This window comes from Acipenser ruthenus, chromosome 30 (assembly GCF_902713425.1).
Source record: "Acipenser ruthenus chromosome 30, fAciRut3.2 maternal haplotype, whole genome shotgun sequence".
Taxonomy (NCBI): Eukaryota; Metazoa; Chordata; class Actinopteri; order Acipenseriformes; family Acipenseridae; genus Acipenser; species Acipenser ruthenus.
The window spans coordinates 10,536,300-10,555,005 of NC_081218.1; the positions used below are offsets into that span (position 1 = coordinate 10,536,300).

Genomic DNA, 18,706 nt, shown 5'->3' on the forward strand with positions numbered 1-18,706 from the left:
AATGGGGTATCTTGTAACAATTGTAAGTCACCCTGGATAAGGGCATCTGCTAAGAAATAAATAACGTTATATATATATATATATATATATATATATATATATATATATATATATATAGCTCAACTTATTGGAGGAAAAAAATCAATTACATGTAAATACAGTATGCAAACATTTATTCCAGACATCTGATGACATTTCCATTCCTCGGCATGTTTTGGAATTTAAAACATAATAAGTAGAAAAAAGATGTCACAGGAGGACTTAAATATTTGATGAAAATGTCTTGCATTTTGATTAGTGTCAGAATAAGAATACAAAGCTGTGCAGATGTCAATGATTAAATGCATGTCAAAACAGTGAGAATAAAACTCTACACACATTTATTGAACAGTGTAGCATTTTAATGAATTTCTTAAGCATTGTAAAAATGACACTTGAGTACAACAGTGCAGTATTTTATTCCAAATAGATAAAAAGGGTTGCTTTGACACAAGCCTGGGTTTGTCCATTTACTGTATCAGGATTTTGTAAGTATGATGAAAATCAATTTCATGTGCTTGTTCTTATCCACACAGCTGGCTGACTACCTGCATTCCGTGTCACTGTACTCATTGATTTACACCTTTGAAAATGTCACAGTTCTCACTCACCGATTTTCCAGGTCCTCCAGACATTAAACTACAAACTCTTAGAAAGCTTTCTTCAACATCCAGCTCTCACAGCTAACAACCCCAGGCCTTATATACATCATGTGGTTCTGCTGTATTATTATTTGTTTATTTAGCAGACGTCTTTATCCAAGGCAACTTACAGAGACTAGGGTGTGTGAACTATGTATCAGCTGCAGAGTCACTTAGAATTACGTCTCACCCAAAAGACAGCACAAGGAGGTTAAGTGACTTGCTCAGGGTCACACAATGAGTCAGTGGCTGAAGTGGGATTTGAACCGGGGACCTCCTGGTTACAAGCCCTTTTCTTTAACCACTGGACCAAACAGCCTTCTATTGGTCTAATGGTACACTCATTTCCTAATAAAGAGGCCACATGCTCAAGTAAAACAAAAAATGGTGTATGCACATGCCCTTAAATCAGCATTAGCTGAGTTTGTAGCCTTGCTACATTAACAGCCGATAAAAAAGGAGCAAAATCTTAATTAATAGGGTCCACAATCTAAATGCTTTGCATTGCCCGGACTGAGGAATTTCAGCAGCTTTAACACAGTCTTCTATTACATTGAGACCCTGTCCCACCCTTCTGAATACTGAGGTTCCCAAACAAACCTGCAATCCGGAGCAGGGCTCCAAGAGCCAGATTCAATGACAGGAGCAAAAACGTGCTGGGAAATTATAAGTTGATGCAATAAAATGTGGAGAAATATGGATTTGATTTGAGTAACACATCATCAGGGATTTGGCAATTCCTCCAAATAGCTATTATATTACATATGAATCTAGTTTTATAGAAAAACAATAAGAGGCTAATATCATAAGGTGTATAGGAATTACAACACTCGGCTCAAGCCTCTAATCTTGTAATGACTGGGTTTCAATGTGGGCAGTTTCTTGTTGTGGGCTGTTAATGTGGAGGAGGAAGTAATTGAATGAGTGCGGTTCTAGTTTATGTAATTATTGTATTTAAAACTTGAGGTGAGCTGAAACATGTTGTTTTCATGAGTGCCACTGGGGCAGCAAGCATGATCCATCAATCATAACAACAGAAACAGTGACACACTGTAATGCATTAATACTACATACATGCCAACAGTCCCTATATGGACGGGACAGTCCCGATTTCCTAGCAAGCGTCCCGCCGATGCATAGGAAGAAAGTCCTGATATTTACCCATAGAAAAAAAGTCATTTATTCTGCACAGTAGAGTTAGTGAAAACCACACGCTGTGCTCTTCGTGCGGCTGACACGTCTGCTGATCACTAACTTATACAACGGTAAGAACGCTTCATTATGTCTATTTTTACTGTCATGATGGTCGTGTTGAGTTGGAGGGGATACATCTATTATATGATAATGAGTTTGCGTATGACTCCTCCCATGTGTATGATGGATATGACCCCCTCCCCCGGAGATGAGTTGGCAAGTATGATACTAAGAAATAGAAACCAAATCTCAGCAATCATCAGTAGATTTGGATGCCAGTGAAAATTCTCAGGGTTTCTTAAGAGCACAACAAAAATGCACTACAAGGAAACCAGTGGCATCACTGGGATTTCACACTGGAGATGACACAACAGGGAGATGGCAGCCAAGCAGAATGCAGTGTTGCTGGACGGAGCTTGTGTTGTCTGATATATCCTGATATTGTTGCTTGCCTGCTCACTCCAGAAGGGAGGCAACAGGAGGTACAGAATTGCTGGCATTTTCCATATTACAGAGAAATCACATTAGGCTTCTAATTTGCACTTAGGCTTGATGAGAAAGCTGTGTGTCGCCTTCCCAGTCACACTGCACTCAGGGCTCCCTGCTGCTTGCCTGCAATAGACACTGCATCAGGGTACAGTCTGAAATGTGCTTTGCAAGCATGGCGCACTCTTTGTGTCATATTTTCTATCATTTTTTCCCCCTCTCACTCTTTCTATGCCAAAGTTTTTCTTTTGTTAAGATCCTGTCTGGCCTACCCACACAATTCCTCTGCACTATCCCACGTGCAGTCTGTTGTTGTGCAAACACCAGGGCTTGTTTATGATCTGAAAGGGATATTTAACCAACGGTCTTACTGATCCATGCACAGTCAACAGTACAACAATACTACAAATACAGATCTGCCAGTCCCTTCGTTCATGGATCAGAATAAAAGCACAGTCTATTACAGCAGGAACACTGTACCCAAGGGAATGATCATGCAGCTTCCTGGGCAGGGCCTCATGCATTTACCACACACAACATAATACAGCATTAATTCCATCAAGGGGTTCGGGTGACATGAAAAACCACAAGAACCTAAGCCTCCTATGTGCAGTTTTCAGTGTATATATATATATATATATATATATATATATATATATATATATATATATATATATATACAATCCATAGGGATATGTTGTACTCCTTCAGTCTCATTTTTGGAAACATGTGACTCCATTCCATCTAGCAGAAGAGTGAAAAACTGAAAAAGATGGGATTTTCTTACAAATACATGATATGAAACACACCATTGACATTTGAATTCGCACAGAGCAGAGGAACGATACAAAGAGAAAAGACTACGTTACAACTCACTTTATGGTAATAATTACATTTCCAAACACTCTCACAGAGCTGCTAATGCTATAATCCCACAGGAATTTCTTATGAATGCAGTTTTCTAAATGGGATGAGCAAGAGAGAGAGATCTTCAATAGACTCCCCAGAGGAAGGCTGCATGATCCAGCCCTACATTAAGGCTTCTTTAGCCCATTGCGGATTACACGTTAACTTTCAAATAAATAGTGTTAAAGTACATGTTAAACACCCTTTTAAGGAGGCTAGGTTGTGCAGTGGGTGAAGGGCATCCCAGAGCGCTGTACAAAATTGAAAACACGACAAGAGAACTCATATGTACAATACACTCCAGATACAACCATTTATATAAAAGCACATTACAAAAAGCATGTTTTCAATTTAGACTTAAAAGAATCCAGTGTTTCAGCCTGCCTAATGTCTACCGCAATAGAGTTCCACAAACGAGGAGCACGACAGCAAAAAGCTAATTTAAGAAGATTTTTTTTGCAGGAACTAAAAATTCTGCATTTACTGATCTCAAATAAGGAATAGGAATATACAGAGTTAATAGTTATTGGAGACAGGATGGTACCTAATCTGTGAAGAGCCTTATAAGCTATTACAGCAACTTTAAAATCAATTATGTAACTCACTGGAACAATGCAGAACAATGAATGTAAAGTTGCTGCTGCTGCTTCCTAGTCTCTAATCATTTCCTTTGCTGTAGGTCAGATTCACTAAAGAGGTCTAGCTACAATGAGAAGCAGTACTTTTAAACTTCTAATTTTTGTATTTAAAAAACAAAAACAAAAACAGTGACATGGATGCTAATGCTAATAAGAGTCTCCAGTCCCCTTTACCTCCCATTAGAAACTGAAATACAAATTGCTGTGATAAACAAGCCCGCACCCAGAGATAAGACAATGAAGAATCAGGGAAATGTTCACAAACATTTACTCTGGATTGCTGTGTGGCTAATTAAAGATGTGAGTGCTTGTGTGCTTTTATTACCAAACACAGTACCTCTATTCTCAGAGCAACAGAAAACCATTCGTTTTTTATATTTACTTCTTGCTCCTGCTAATCAATTATATAAGGAGGAAGTCTGTTATTATTTATCTTGATTACTCATCAGCTGATTAATGGAACTACTTAACAAGGACATTCTAGTGTTGTTAAGCCAGGCCTCAGGTTTAATAGAAGGCCTTAAGCAGAATGTCGACTGGTTTCTTTTTGGCATCTAATCGGAGCTATGATTCAAACCATATCATTTAGTAAGCACCTTAATTTCACTGGGCAATCCAAGACTACTTCATTGTGAATCCTGTTATTACTGCTATAGATTATGATATTTGTTTAGTTGAATGTTTACCGTATTTTTGCAAGTTTTGCATTACTGGTTCTGAAATACAAAAAAATAAATAAAGAAAAAACAGCTGCTTTTGTTTTTTCACAGTAGTGATTTCAGTATGTTCCAGCTGGGCTTGAATTGTGGATATTTAGCCTTCAGGATTCAAAATGGATGGGGATCATCCATCTGTAAACAGCACATCATTATCTGAACAGCACCGACCGAGCGAATAGGAGAGGAACAGGAGAGATCACAACCTGCCAGGATCAGCCACATACCAAACGCAGAACTGTAACTGCATCAAGAAAAACTAAGAAACAGCAGTGCCAATATGTTTGCATTTCACCGTGAGACCGCTTTGCAATGCAGCTTTTCCCTCAGGACATGAAGATGTCTAATGAGTATCCTGAGATTGTTTATCTCAGGCTCACCACCTTACAGATATTTATTTTATAACCTCTCTCACAGAAATAGGATTGAGGTTCTTCTTTGAGCTAAACTGCTTGCAGGAACATAATCAGACTCCATCAGTGTCGTTGCCTTTTGTTTCAGAGAAACAAAACATTTTTCATGTGCTGAGATTTTCAAGACCATCACCTTTAAACCTCGATAAGTGCGCTCCATTAGCATTGTCATTATTCCCCTCTGTACACAGACATCCTTCTGTGCTTGTCGTTCATAAGGTCATTTTTGTAACAGCAGCTCAGAAAAGGTAATTTTCATATTCTGATTTAGTCTGGAGGTAGGTTAACTATTATAAAACATAAATAGTCACAGCTGAAATCGATAAATGCTGGGACGGGCTTGTTGTTTTTGGTAGAAGTGGTAGAACTCTTCAGTGATTCAGTGGATGGGTAATAGATTACACACCAACAGTCCTACAATCAGATCCTGACTAGAGTCACATTTGGAGAATAGCAACCAGGGTTTTATGTCCCCACTGATCTTAAATATGCTACTGGCTATTCCTTAACTAAATAAGTGAACAAACTTTATCCCTGTATTGTATACAGCTTTGTTTCAAAGTCCTGTTTTTAGTTCATCCAGATGGACATAAATATGTATAGTGTGGCAAAGTGGTAACGACGTGCAGGTGAGTGCAGTGCAGAATAATCACACAGACAACGTTGGTACAGGTGCAAGGGTGTTTATTTAATTTAATAAATGTCCAGAGCCTTAAGGCAAACCTGCAAATAATAATAGTGCTGGAAGTGATACAGCGGCGTGTATCACTTCTATTTGTAATCCACGGGTTTGACCCGTAACCCCAAAAGTCCCGTTCAGACACCCACACAAAACACAAACACAAAGACAGTGCGTGATTCAAGTGATAATGGTGCAAACAAAAGACAGTTCCTGTAGTGGAAAAGGTGAGTGGTGAAGTCCGGGTTTTTCGCTGGCCTGCGGCTGCAGCTCCGGATCGTGCTCAGTAATCTTCAGTGAGAAACAACACACAAGACACACAGTGTTAAGACATAGACACGAAACACTCACGGTTGATTTCACAATACGGGCTCCTTCTCGGTTATGTAATTTAACCATATGCAAAGGAACAGATCACTCAAGCCATGCCCCCTATTTATACCCTCGCCCATGACCCCGAGGTTAACGAGCGCATCCGCTCCTCCAGTCCTCGGATGCCACGCCGCTTACCGTCTGGGTCACTGAGCTCGGGTGCCATAGCTCCGCCCCCTTCCGAACTGACCGACTTCCATCTACCCTACGGAATAAATTGTCGTGCCATTTCATTAAGGGTACTCTGTTCCTCGTGCACCGTGCCCTCACAGGTCGAGAGGGAGATCTAACATCAAGACTCATTCGATCTCTGTCACAATAGCCAACTGGATTGAGAACTGCAAGGTGTAAATATCACAACATAAGCCTTTGAGTGCTGAACGGCACACATTTTACAAAGAGATATTTGATTCAGATTGATATGCAGACAATGCATACAAAAATACCTTAAAAAACACTATTACTTTAAGTATAATCACTCCTGTAGTTTTTAACATTGATCTAAAACTAAAACAGCCTGAATCAGGTTTTTGGCTGACTGTATTTGAGTTAGCAGTAAATGCAGTTACTGGTCTGTAATTACCAAAGCATTTCACTCTGGGGCACAATTTGCACCTTATTGTAAAAGGGTAATAAAACTGCTGATGTTACCAGGCTGTTGGGACAAAGCTCAGAAGGTTAATGTGTGCAATTAGCACTGTGTAGTAACTAAACCTGGGATAACAGGGGGGTTTACTCCAGGGTGCAACTTGCACCATTTTCTTTAAAAACAAACTACAATAGTAAAAAAAAATACCTAGCGTGAAACTTAAGTAGAACTGTTGGTGTGTTTTAGCTGCCTAATTCTAATGATTCATGTATTTTACTAAACAGTTAAAAAGGGGTGAGGGCTAATCAAATACTGTATTTGCCAAAATAAATAAATAAGAAAGGGTTTTAAGAACAAAAAGCAAAACAAAACAAACAAGACCACAGACTTCCTCCTCGCCCTGTACAAAACTTCCCTATCTCAATGCAAAAACCTCCTTAGCTCTGCAATAACAATGCTGCCCAGTGTTGCTCTGGGGCCAGCATGCAATTATCCAAAATGTGATAAAGCCCAATTCATACCCCAGTGCTTCCTGTGGCAGGCCTGTCATGTGAGAAACCCACGCGCTGCATTTCTTTCTACAGGGTGCTGCAGGCACTTTTGATTTCAGAGATGCTGCTAAGTGTGTGTTCTTAATTGCAATAACAGTAATTATAGCGCTGGCAGTAACAGGTAACGACTCAGCTAGAATAAATAGAACATTAAGGTTTAACCACATGACACGTGGAATCTGCTTCTGGTGTTATCAGGTGTTGGGGTAAGCCTGGCTCATGAATAAGCAAGATGTTCCACAGAGCCATTTAGTCATTTTTGCAGCGCAAAATAATTATGTGACTGATCTCACTACCTCACCTTAGGTAACATTTGGTGGTCTGTGAAACCAGCCATTATAATTTTTTTAGATTTATTATGTTAAGCACTTTCATCCATTTTGCTACTTAGGGTGGATTCGATTGAAAAATACAGCATTGCTTTATGACGCTGTTGTGTGACACTATTCACTATTCACACCACGGAACACACCTCTGCATTAGCAAATAAGAAACACAAACACTGGATAACAGACCTCTTGGAAATGGCTGAAGGAAAATGGAGACTCTGCCTTAGTCTAAAATCGATCCCATACTATTGGCATGGGTTAGGGTGGACTTTTCAAACCATGACCACCCTTCTTTACCCCACCTCCTCCCCCTTACCATATATAATTAATGCAACAGAGAGGCAGAATGCCCAAGATATATTGATCAAGATCTGTTTCTCAAATTTGCTGAGGACTCCCATTGTTTCTTCAGTTTCTTTTGGACTGACCCACATGCCATGTGAAACACAGCTGTCATTGATGAGCATTACATGGGCCCCAGTATGTGGTTAGACGGCCCTTTAAATCGTTGCAGTTTGGCTGCATGATTCCTCAATACATCTGAAAGCTGAGATCATTTACAGTAATAACATAATAACATCCTGATCTCACAAGAAGTGAATGGAAACTGCAATAACAGAGCTGATAAACTGCTGCCATTTGGCCCAATCAACCGAGTTGTTTTTCATGGGATGAAATCACTAGCTTACTGTTAGTGCACTGTGAGAAAGCATCAGGAATGCTAATTACATTTATAATGCACTATATTATTCTGCAAGTACTGCGCAGGGAGGAGTTGGAGTGTGTCAGAGACAAGAGTATAGGAGAGTCCCTCACAAACACCCTGATTACACATTCATTACCAAATTTAGCAGAATAACTTTAATAGTAAAGCATAAATAAATGTGTGTGCAAATGTTAGCGTTCTGATGTGTAGGAAGCTGGGGCTAAGACTGGTGCTTAGCACACTTATATTTGTCCAAACGAACTCAAAGCACTACAGATACTAGAAGATTTTTAAGTGCCTGAGAATCTGTATCCCAGACTGCAAGTGAAACCAAGGATATCTAAACTGCTGTGCCACGTGTCTCTTAGGAATGGCAAATGCACCAGAAAGCAATTACAGATCTATATACGTGCTGTCGGAAGTGACCGGAGACCAATATAGGAAGATGATCAATATGCACAATAACTCAACACGCTACATGCAGGTAATGAACAAACTGCATTGACCAGAGCAGTGCGCACAGAGAATATGACACCAAACAGATTGTAATCAAGCTCTCAAGTTGTATGAACTCCATTCAGAATGAAGTGGCCATACCCGGTAAAGTGCAGCTGTAGTGCAGTGCAGTTTGAACCAAGTTACTGTTTCTTCACTGGATAAGGAAGTGAGTAGTTATAGACCAGCTACAGGACCTACGTTTATAAAGTGGCTGCATTTAATTCTAAAGTTTTGGCTTCTTCAGTTTGATTCCTTCTGCTTTAGAAAATTAAACAGGACACACAGACACACACAGACACACACACACGCACACGCACACACACAGTTAGTCTTGTTATAATAAATCAAGGATCCTTTTTAAGGCGATTAGCGTTTGCATTTTTTAAAACCCCTAATGAGTTCCCTTAAACCACATTACATTATTTATCAATAATTTATAGACCGAGTAACTAAAGTTATTATAAGTATGGTTCATAAATCACCATTACATGGGACGGACTCCAGCTATCTTCAAGCACTGTGGTTAGCGCACAGGGTTTCATTAAATACACATTACAGAACACAGATGGGTTTTACTCTAACACAGACATATACATTAACCTTTAGGTTATTATATTATTCCAATTTTGAAATGTATAACCTGCAAGTTTTCTCTAAACCTAATAAAAGACATATTTGTAAGCAAGAGAAATGGACTAATTAATGACTAATGCATTGTTGCTTTTAGTTTAACAGAATTCAGCTTTTACTTTGAGAATCCTTCTAACCAGATCATGGAACACAGAGTTCCAGATTGCTGCAGTGAAGTGTTCGCTCCACATTTTTCAAAAGTCAAATTAAAAACCTTTTCGGAATAAGACGAACTCTGGATATAATTTAAGGGTCCCTAAACATTGTGGTTTTCAAGATCTGAAACCATTTGCAGTTCTTTTTTAAAAATCTTATTTAAAATGGACATTTTTGTTACTCTGTCCTTCCAGTAAGGGGGGGTTGGTAAAAAGGAAAAGGGATTATAGTACAGTCATTTGGTTATGCGATTCATGGAAAGAATCCAGAGGTATGAATCTGCAGCGGCCTGTTAACAAACATACCAATAGAACGCAAGTCAGAAAAAAACACTTTTGTAGCCTTTTGAGTATTGTAATGTAATTCCATGACAGTTAATGTCGACTGACACTTGTATGCTATTTTTAATATGCAGTCCAACTACCCCAATTCAGTGCAATAACGCACAGAATAAATAGATAATTGATCAGGTTATTTTTATTCAGATACAGAGCTAAAACTATGGGGAACAGTGTCACCAAGAAAAACACAGACAACAGATACATATAAAATCAATGAGAATGTTTTTATTTGGACAGTACAGTTGAAAGTAGCAGCATCACATTGTTCAATGTCTTTATATAGGACCACAGTTATTCAGTTCACTAGCAAGTGATCAATTAAAGATGTTCCATTAGCAGGCCATCATAATTACGATTTGTTCGAAAGTCATTTGAATCACCAAAGTACAAACAAACTGCAAAATGTCACTTTAGAAAGTGCTTTGTGCGTATAGTAAGGGTACGGTTCATTAACCAGGCATAAAATATAGGATAATAATAAACACAAACAGAGAAGGAATTAGAACATTTTGAGTGCCGAGCCAGTGAATACCGGAGGTGCTGAATGGCTTTGCACCGAGATCCCTGTGCCAAGAGGCTTGTGCGTGTGTGCTGGTGTACTGCCAAAATATGCTTCCCTGACAGAAATTGCCACCCTTGTATATTTTATAGTAAAGGAAGGTACTAAATTATGGTAATTCATACTGCAGTGTCAGAAAATCCCACCCCTACATATTCTGTAGGGAAAATTAGGTATTAAATTGTGGCAAGTTGTATTTTGGCATCAGAAAATGCCACTCTAGTGCATCCGGTAAAGGCACTGTGTGGAGTGCAGGATGTGCCCTATAGATTGGAGGTTGCCGGTTCAAGTCCAGGCTATTCCACTGCTGAACATGGACGGGAGTTCCCAGGGGGCTAAACCCGGGTGGGGAGGGCTTAGGTCGGCCAGGGTGTTCTCGGCTCAGCGCGCACCAGTGACCCCTGTAGACTGGCCCGGCGCCTGCGGGCCTGCCTGTAAGTTACCTGGAGCTGCGTGGTCCTCCAATGCTGTAGCTCTGAGGTGGCTGCACGGCGGGCCTGCAAAAGTGAAAAGATGTGGACGGTGGACGGCACATGTTTCGGAGGATGCGTGTGTCTGTCTTTGTCTCTCCCGAGTCAGCCCGGGGGTGGCAGCAGTGAGTCGGGTTGAAATAAAGAATAATAATAATAATTGGGCTTTCCAAATTGGGGAGAAAATGAGAAAAAATAATTGCAGATTCCAAATTTAAAAAAGAAAGAGAATGCCACTTGTGTATATTATGTATTAGGTATTAATCCCCCAACCCCCAAATGTGAATAAAGGAATTGTCACAAAAGTATAACATCTTACTAACTTAATTGAGTGATCTGAGCTGCTTAGTTTGAGTGTAGTAACTATCGAGTAGCTTTTTTAGGAATGTTTATTTCATATACTTACTTGTATATAAACAGCTGCAATATTTTCCAATCTAAAAAATAATATTATTGTTAAAAAAGAAGTAGTTTCAGAAATTAAAAGTATCTTATCTTCAAAATCTTTTTGTCTCTTGGTTTCTGGCATAGTAGATGTGTTGAGCATTCACAGTGTGCAAAGGTAGCAAAAGAGCATGTGCAGTTCCCAAAGGAAGCAAAAAGTGGCAGGTGGCAAAAAAGGGCAGAACACAGTGGCTCGGCACTCAGCACTCAGAATGTTCTAACTCCTACTGCACAAACATTGACCATTGTAAAAAAAACATATAACACATTGTCTGTGCAGGGGTGGGAACATCAGAGCAAGAGAATAATCTGTATCACAATCTCTTACTTAACATTCTATAACATAGGTTCTGATCAGCAACCCACAGGCTAAAAATGATTACTTCACGCAGGCTCACGCCCTCTGTTACTCTCTGTTCCAAATACAAAAACTGTGTTCCCACTCCTGCACAAACAAAAACACAACACAAGCACAAGCACAAGCACAAGCACAAGCACAAGCACAAGCACAAGCACAAGCACAAACCTTCAGGATAGCCATCCAGTTTGCAAGAGATGTGGGCTGTTTATATTCAGGTACGTAAAACTATCAATAATTCAATTAGTCGGTGCACAATAAGGCATTACAAGTGAACTGAGTGGAGAAGCAACTAAAAAGTGATAAATCAATTACAAAGTGTTAGTCAATAATATATAAAACATGCACTAATCAAATCAAAGTATACAATTATACAAAATAAAACGTACAAGTGACAAATAAGTACATGAAAGATAACAGACGTTATTGACCATATTATATGTAGGAATCCGTTGATAATGCATTTAACTGTTCAAGCTGTCTTATGTCAGTGGTTTTCAACCCCTGTCCTGGGTACCCATTGTGTCTGCTGGTTTTCATTCCAACTGAGCTCTCAATTACTTAACTAGACCCTTAATTGAACTGATCATTTGCTTAATTCAACCTTTTTAATTGTTTTCAGCTCTTAAACAGTTGCAGAGTTCAAGCTACTTATAAAATGTTATAGCTAACTTCAACAAAAAGGTTGAAATAAACAAATTTTAAGTTCACTTAAGGTCTAGTTAAGTAATTGAGAGCTCAGTTGGAATGAAAACCAGCAGACACAGTGGGTCCCCAGGACCGAGGTTGAAAACCACTGTCTTGTGTGTCTCATTAGAGCACTGTTGAGGGAAACCCACCCCATGTTTGTTGAGATGCAATTGTAACTTACATGATCTGGTACTGGTAAATTGAAAAATCGATCTTGCTAAATCTGCTCTGAACTGATTGGATTTATCACAGGCGCTATCCAGTCAGTGCACTGATAAGCCTCACCTGAGTCTGCTGGTCTTTAATTGAATAGAATCAGCATCAAGGAGGCAATTGGGCAAAGCAGCTTACAATGGGCATTTAATGAACAAAATTATTTTTTTTTTTTGCTGGGTTATCTATTATACCGTTCTGAATACTTAAGAACATAAGAACATAAGAAAGTTTACAAATGAGAGGAGGCCATTTGGCCCATCTTGCTCGTTTGGTTGTTAGTAGCTTATCGATCCCAGAATCTCATCAAGCAGCTTCTTGAAGGATCCCAGGGTGTCAGCTTCAACAACATTACCGGGGAGTTGGTTCCAGACCCTCACAATTCTCTGTATAAAAAAGTGCCTCCTATTTTCTGTTCTGAATGCCCCTTTATCTAATCTCCATTTGTGAACCCAGGTCCTTGTTTCTTTTTTCAGGTCGAAAAAGTCCCCTGGGTCGACATTGTCAATAATGTTTAGAATTTTGAATGCTTGAATCAGATCACCGCGTAGTCTTCTTTGTTCAAGACTGAATAGATTCAATTCTTTTAGCCTGTCTGCATCCGACATGCCTTTTAAACCCGGGATAATTCTGGTCACTCTTCTTTGCACTCTTTCTAGAGCAGCAATATCCTTTTTGTAACGAGGTGACCAGAACTGAACACAATATTCTAGATGAGGTCTTATTAATGGATTGTAAAGTTTTAACATTACGTCCCTTGATTTAAATCCAACACTTTTCACAATATATCCGAGCATCTTGTTGGTGTATTTTGTGTTTTAGGTCGCTTTTGTAAAATATGTATCTACTATAATAAGCATCATTTTCTTAAAAAAAATAAAAATAAAAAATAATAATCAGGAAGAAAAAGCATACGACTTCTTCATGCCCTTTGATCAAAACATAATGACCTACTTCCATTTTGATAATTGTAGAAAAAGCACAGTTTGAGTCCAGAGCACCATTTCAAGGGCTGCCTTAACGGTTTCAACTCATCAGTAACAAGCACTTACCAGCGAGGAATTCACCATGCTTGTTGCTTTTAATAAAGGACGAGAGGCAAGAGACTGTGTAGGCGGCGTCAGAGCTCTAAAATCAAGACACATTAAAATCAATCTTCCCTGACACTGCCCAGGAAATGGAAGCCTGAAAATGATGGCTTTGATCTCTATCCAGAGATAGCGTGTGTTTATAAAACTGATCGATATAGATCTATACAAGGAGAAGTCAAACGCACTTACCCTCCATCAGCTTGAACATATTACAGACCGGCTTTCTGTGTGTTTTGTATCTGTGTGTTCAGATCTGCAATTTAAAAGTATTTTTCTGATGGGATTGGAAGCTATGTGCTAGAATTGTTATAAATAATCATCCACAGGACTGGGTATACTTTATACTTTAAAAAACGATACAAATAAAATAAAATGAATAAAAGACACACCGAAACAAAAAGTGTAAAAATGTAAATATTACAGTGAAATAATACTGTTTTACAAATGTGATAGTTCAGCACGGTGTGAAAGGACCGTGTTTTAGTTTTGTTGCTGTGGTGTTTCCGTCTCGCATTTTGGTAGCTGTCCGTGGTGCTGAATTTTGAGCGCGCTGTTCAAAATTCCACGAGCCCTTGACAAACCCAAGAGCAACTTTTTACTCCAGTAAGCTATCTCACAACCCACCGAGGCCAGTAAAAACCGAGCTCCTTTATATAAATATTCAGCATACTATTGAATGGCATTGCAACGCCACAGCACTCAGCACGCACAATGCAATGATACCATGCATACTATGCTTCTGTATCAAAAGGTTGGTCACCGAGTTATGCGAGATAATTACTCATGCTTACAAATAAAACAACTAATATGTGTACATGACATTGTTATAACAGTACAGGCAGTCATTTGTCTTTTTTAATATACAGTTTACATTTTCATAAATGGCACATCATTGCTGAAGGTTTGTAGTCGTTTGCCTAAGGTAAACTCTTCAAAGCTGTCTTTTTGTTTGTGTGCCCCACACCTTTTTCAAAGACAGCTGCAGTCATGGCTTAACCATTATCATCACACGAGACAGGATTGGGCTACCTTTAATAAACGAAGAAGTGTAATTTCCAAAATCCATTACAAAGCATTGGCTTTATTTCCACTTCATATCTGATGACACGCCATTGTTATAATAATCATAAAAAATAAAACATAAAATAGTAAAAACAACTCCTTAATTAACTTACTTTCAGACAGCCTCACTTGTTGTCTCGTTTCTGATGTCAAAAATATTTGCTTTCTGTTTATAAAATCATGCTGTAACATCAGACTCTCATAATTTGAACACCAGTACCGCATTCATTAGTACTTAAAATCCCTCACACATAAAGAAAAACAGGCAGATTCTCTCTCTCACACACACACACTCCGGCAAAAAATAGCGGCATGATTTAAATTGCTACGTGTATCAACATATCTGTCAACGTTAAACAAATCAAACTGAAAATTACGTTTTTTAATGTGGCGTTTTAAATAACAGGGTTGATTTTTTTTCTCTCAAAACAACACACAGCATGTGATATTAAACGAGCAAAAGCAATAACCTGGAAAACAAAACCTTGCTCTCCCCACATTAATACAACGGCATCCCCACATCTGTCATTAAAGTTTGAAAAGTCGCATATTTTCACTTTGACTGAGGTGAAGTGTACAGTATCTGATTGCTGTCCAGCAGGCATTAGCCCACCCCTTTGAGCTGCGGCAACTGATCTATTGTATAATATTGCTAGGTTAACTTATGTATATATTATATATGTTCCAATTTGTGTTCCCTTTTTTAGCTGGTTGTGTACAGTAAAAAGTAGCGTTGATTGCAAATACAGGGTTATAAAACCTAAGACACAGGAGAGGGTAATCGTGCTGTTACAAAAATTCAAATCCGACGTGTCTTTTAATAATACCTAGAAATGACAATTATTTTCCAAGCCCTATATTTAAAAACAATCCAATTCCCCAAAGAGTGGGTCTCAAGCTAATATCGTGTCACGGATCTTACAATTCTGTTTGTGCCAAATGGGATGTGAGCGTTTGTACTGTGACTTGAAAACGTGTTGATTTTTATTACATGTCAACAGATGGCGGATTTTCATCTTTTGAAATAAATAATAATGAAAAACTATAATCATTAATAAATACCAACCTCTGGGCATTTACACACTTTGTTGTTATTGAAAAAGGAAGGAGGAAAGAAAATAATATTTGTCATATACGCGTAACTAATCTTATATGTTTTTTTTTTTTTTTGTCTTTTGATAACAGAACAGGCTTTTGGGAGCTGATCAACGTTAAACAGTGCTCCCTCAAATCCTACTTGTTCCTGCACAGTGGCTGTGAAGGGAGAATAGTCAGGCAGATTGGGTTAATGCTTGGGCGAGAGCAGTTTAGATCCCAACCCAGCTGCTGTTGTGCTGTATCAGTGCCAGGAAACACATCAATAAACATCACATAAGAAAAGAAAAACTCCCAACGTACAATGCTGTTCTTAGCGACGGGAAACTATATGATCCGTTCTTGAGTGTGACGATTCACTAAAGTGTATTGATATCTGCGGGGGATAAAAGAACAAAACCGGAACACAAAGAGCCCGTGCCGCATTAATGGCATCCGCTGAATAAACTGAATAAAAATGAGAAAAAAAAAACAACCCGCTCTGGCTAAGTGACTGGATGCTCAGACGCTGCCTTAGAGCCCCACGGGGCTTGTAGATTATCAAAGGGAGGTAGCTATTATAAAGGCCTTTTTGTTTGTTTGTTTAGATGTCCCCTTTCTTTCCTTTGGGGCTGATGTGTTTTTATCAAAAGCACTACATGCTATCCAGATACACAATAACTTGTACAGTGCATTTACAGGTAGCTTCCTCTTTACCTTCAATTGCTGCCGAGTGGCTCAGTGGTTGTGTACCTGTCCCAGCCCCAATTAGATTGAGCTGCAGAGGTCCCAGCCCCATGGCGTGTGGTATGAAGAACACCAAGGAGGGATTGTCACAGAGCGTTAACCACCATGCTAATTCGACGCGTTTTCAAATTAACAACACACGAAGTTTATTCAAAAGCTCGCACATGCACCATAGATGTTTCTTGTTGATTATGATCGTTGAATTGTGAATATTGTCTGCACTGGAATAGTGGATATCAAAGTCTGCCATCTAAGAGTGCCTTACCTGCCTCGTCTAACCACGCACGGGCCATATTTCACTCCGTGCTTCGCTATGCATTCCTAGTCTTCAGTTTTTCATTTATGAGCCCTGGCTTTGCACCCCAGCATTCCTGACCATCTCTTATCATCCTGCTCTTGTCTAATATCGTTCCTTTGATTAGCTTAATCCGGAAACATCCCCTTCCTCCACCCCCTTCCCGTGGGCTAATAATATCTCTCTGCAAGCAAATTCCATTGCTTTATTAATACCTGCTACCAGAGATACTTATTATGTCATCATATCTCCGCATTAGTGTCAAGGTCGTGTGAGAATTAGAGTGGGTAATTGATGCAGCTGTCAGAAGATTTGGAAGAAGGTAACTGCGAGCTTTGTTCCTGTGCTCTCTCTTACTGCGCTCCCGGAGAGATCTTGTCATCCTCTGTTACGCGATGCCCCCCACCATCGCTAATGAGCCTCGGCATGGACGACCTGCTGCTGCTGAGCTAAATAAAGCTACGAGAAAATGAACGAAGCTCCCGGCCCCATTCTCTCTCACTAAAGATGAGACTTCCTATTCTTCTGTCTCCTAATTATATCCCCATTGGCTTGTGTCCATTGTAAAGGATCTCCTGTACTGCTAATTAGATTTTAATGTGCTGGAATTGGCTCCAGTGATGGCCACTAGGGGCATTCAATCAAAATAATCCAGCGTTGCTTTATGACCAGTGCTAGCTTCCTGTTCTATTGTGAAATCTCATTGCTTTTTCAGAGTTGCATATAAATGCTTTCAGTGAAGACTGTATTCCATTAACAGCAGTTGGTGTTTTTGGCTGATGTAGGGGCTTATTTTGGTCGTGCCCTTCTGTGGCTGTTTAACAGACCAGGGAAATCTGCTCCGTAGTTTTTTTGGATTAAATCCACCCTTGGGCTAGATGAATGTTCAAAGGCTTGCAGTCCCAGTCAGGGATGACCTGTGCCATTCTGTTTGCTGACCTTGGATGTTTTTTTGTGCTAAATACCCAATAGTAATACACCAGGAATGTGCCCTGGGATGCACACACTTGTTAGGATGTTACTGTTAAACATCCTACTAGTTTAATTTCACTGTTTGCTGTTTTGGTGATATATTAATTATATGAAGTATGAGAACCTTGCCTCTTTGAAGAGAGAGCTCAATCCTTTGCAGCCACGTTTCAGCCTTGGTTTTGTAAAACCCAAAAACAGAAATGCTTTCCAGGGAGAGGAATAGGATGCACTGTATGGTTTTTCTTTGAGGCTTTTGCAATCTCAATGTGAAGCAGACAGATACCAGCTTTATTCAAGGAAAATGCACTCAGCCAGCAATTATATTATATTATATATTTTATATATATGTTTTAGATGGATTTTGTTGTGCGCTCTGAAAAGCGCCCAAGGACTCGCTTGGTGGGTCCCCTTTTAAAGCAGAAACGCAAAGCATAGAAATCAAAAGTTCACCCCTATGCATCCCACAAGCCCTGGAGTATTACAGTCTAGCAAAGAACCCTCAATTTCATTTTTCAGTTTGCGTACTCTTACCACGGGGCTTCTGGAGTTATCAAATGTTTTGACCTGTGATGGAATGAAAGATGAGAAAAACAACACAACTGGTATTATCACCAGCAAAGAAAAGAAAAAGAGAGGACAGAATAGATGCATCAGTGTGTCTGCAGGTCGGAGTCTCTTCTGTGTGAGGGCTGCTCTTCCACATTCCCTGGACATGCTGCTGAGCCCTCAGGAGCCAGCCTGTAACTCTCTGCTCATCTGTCCAACTGAATTGAAAGGAAAATAAAATACAAATACAATAACAGTTTTGTAGATTTTTCAAGGGATTTGCTTTGAGGATGTATTATTT

The 18,706-nt window shown here is 39.4% G+C and overlaps 1 protein-coding gene across 1 annotated transcript in view; it reads right to left on the reverse strand.

Moving 5' to 3' along the window:
* The window catches only part of LOC131702750 (plexin-A2-like), a 183,026-nt gene extending 166,053 nt beyond the window's left edge, over positions 1-16,973 (reverse strand). The window contains exon 1 of the mRNA XM_059004789.1: positions 16,858-16,973. The gene's annotated coding sequence lies outside the window, so the exon portion shown is untranslated. The remainder of the gene's footprint in view (positions 1-16,857) is intronic.
* Between the last annotated feature and the right edge of the window lie 1,733 nt (positions 16,974-18,706).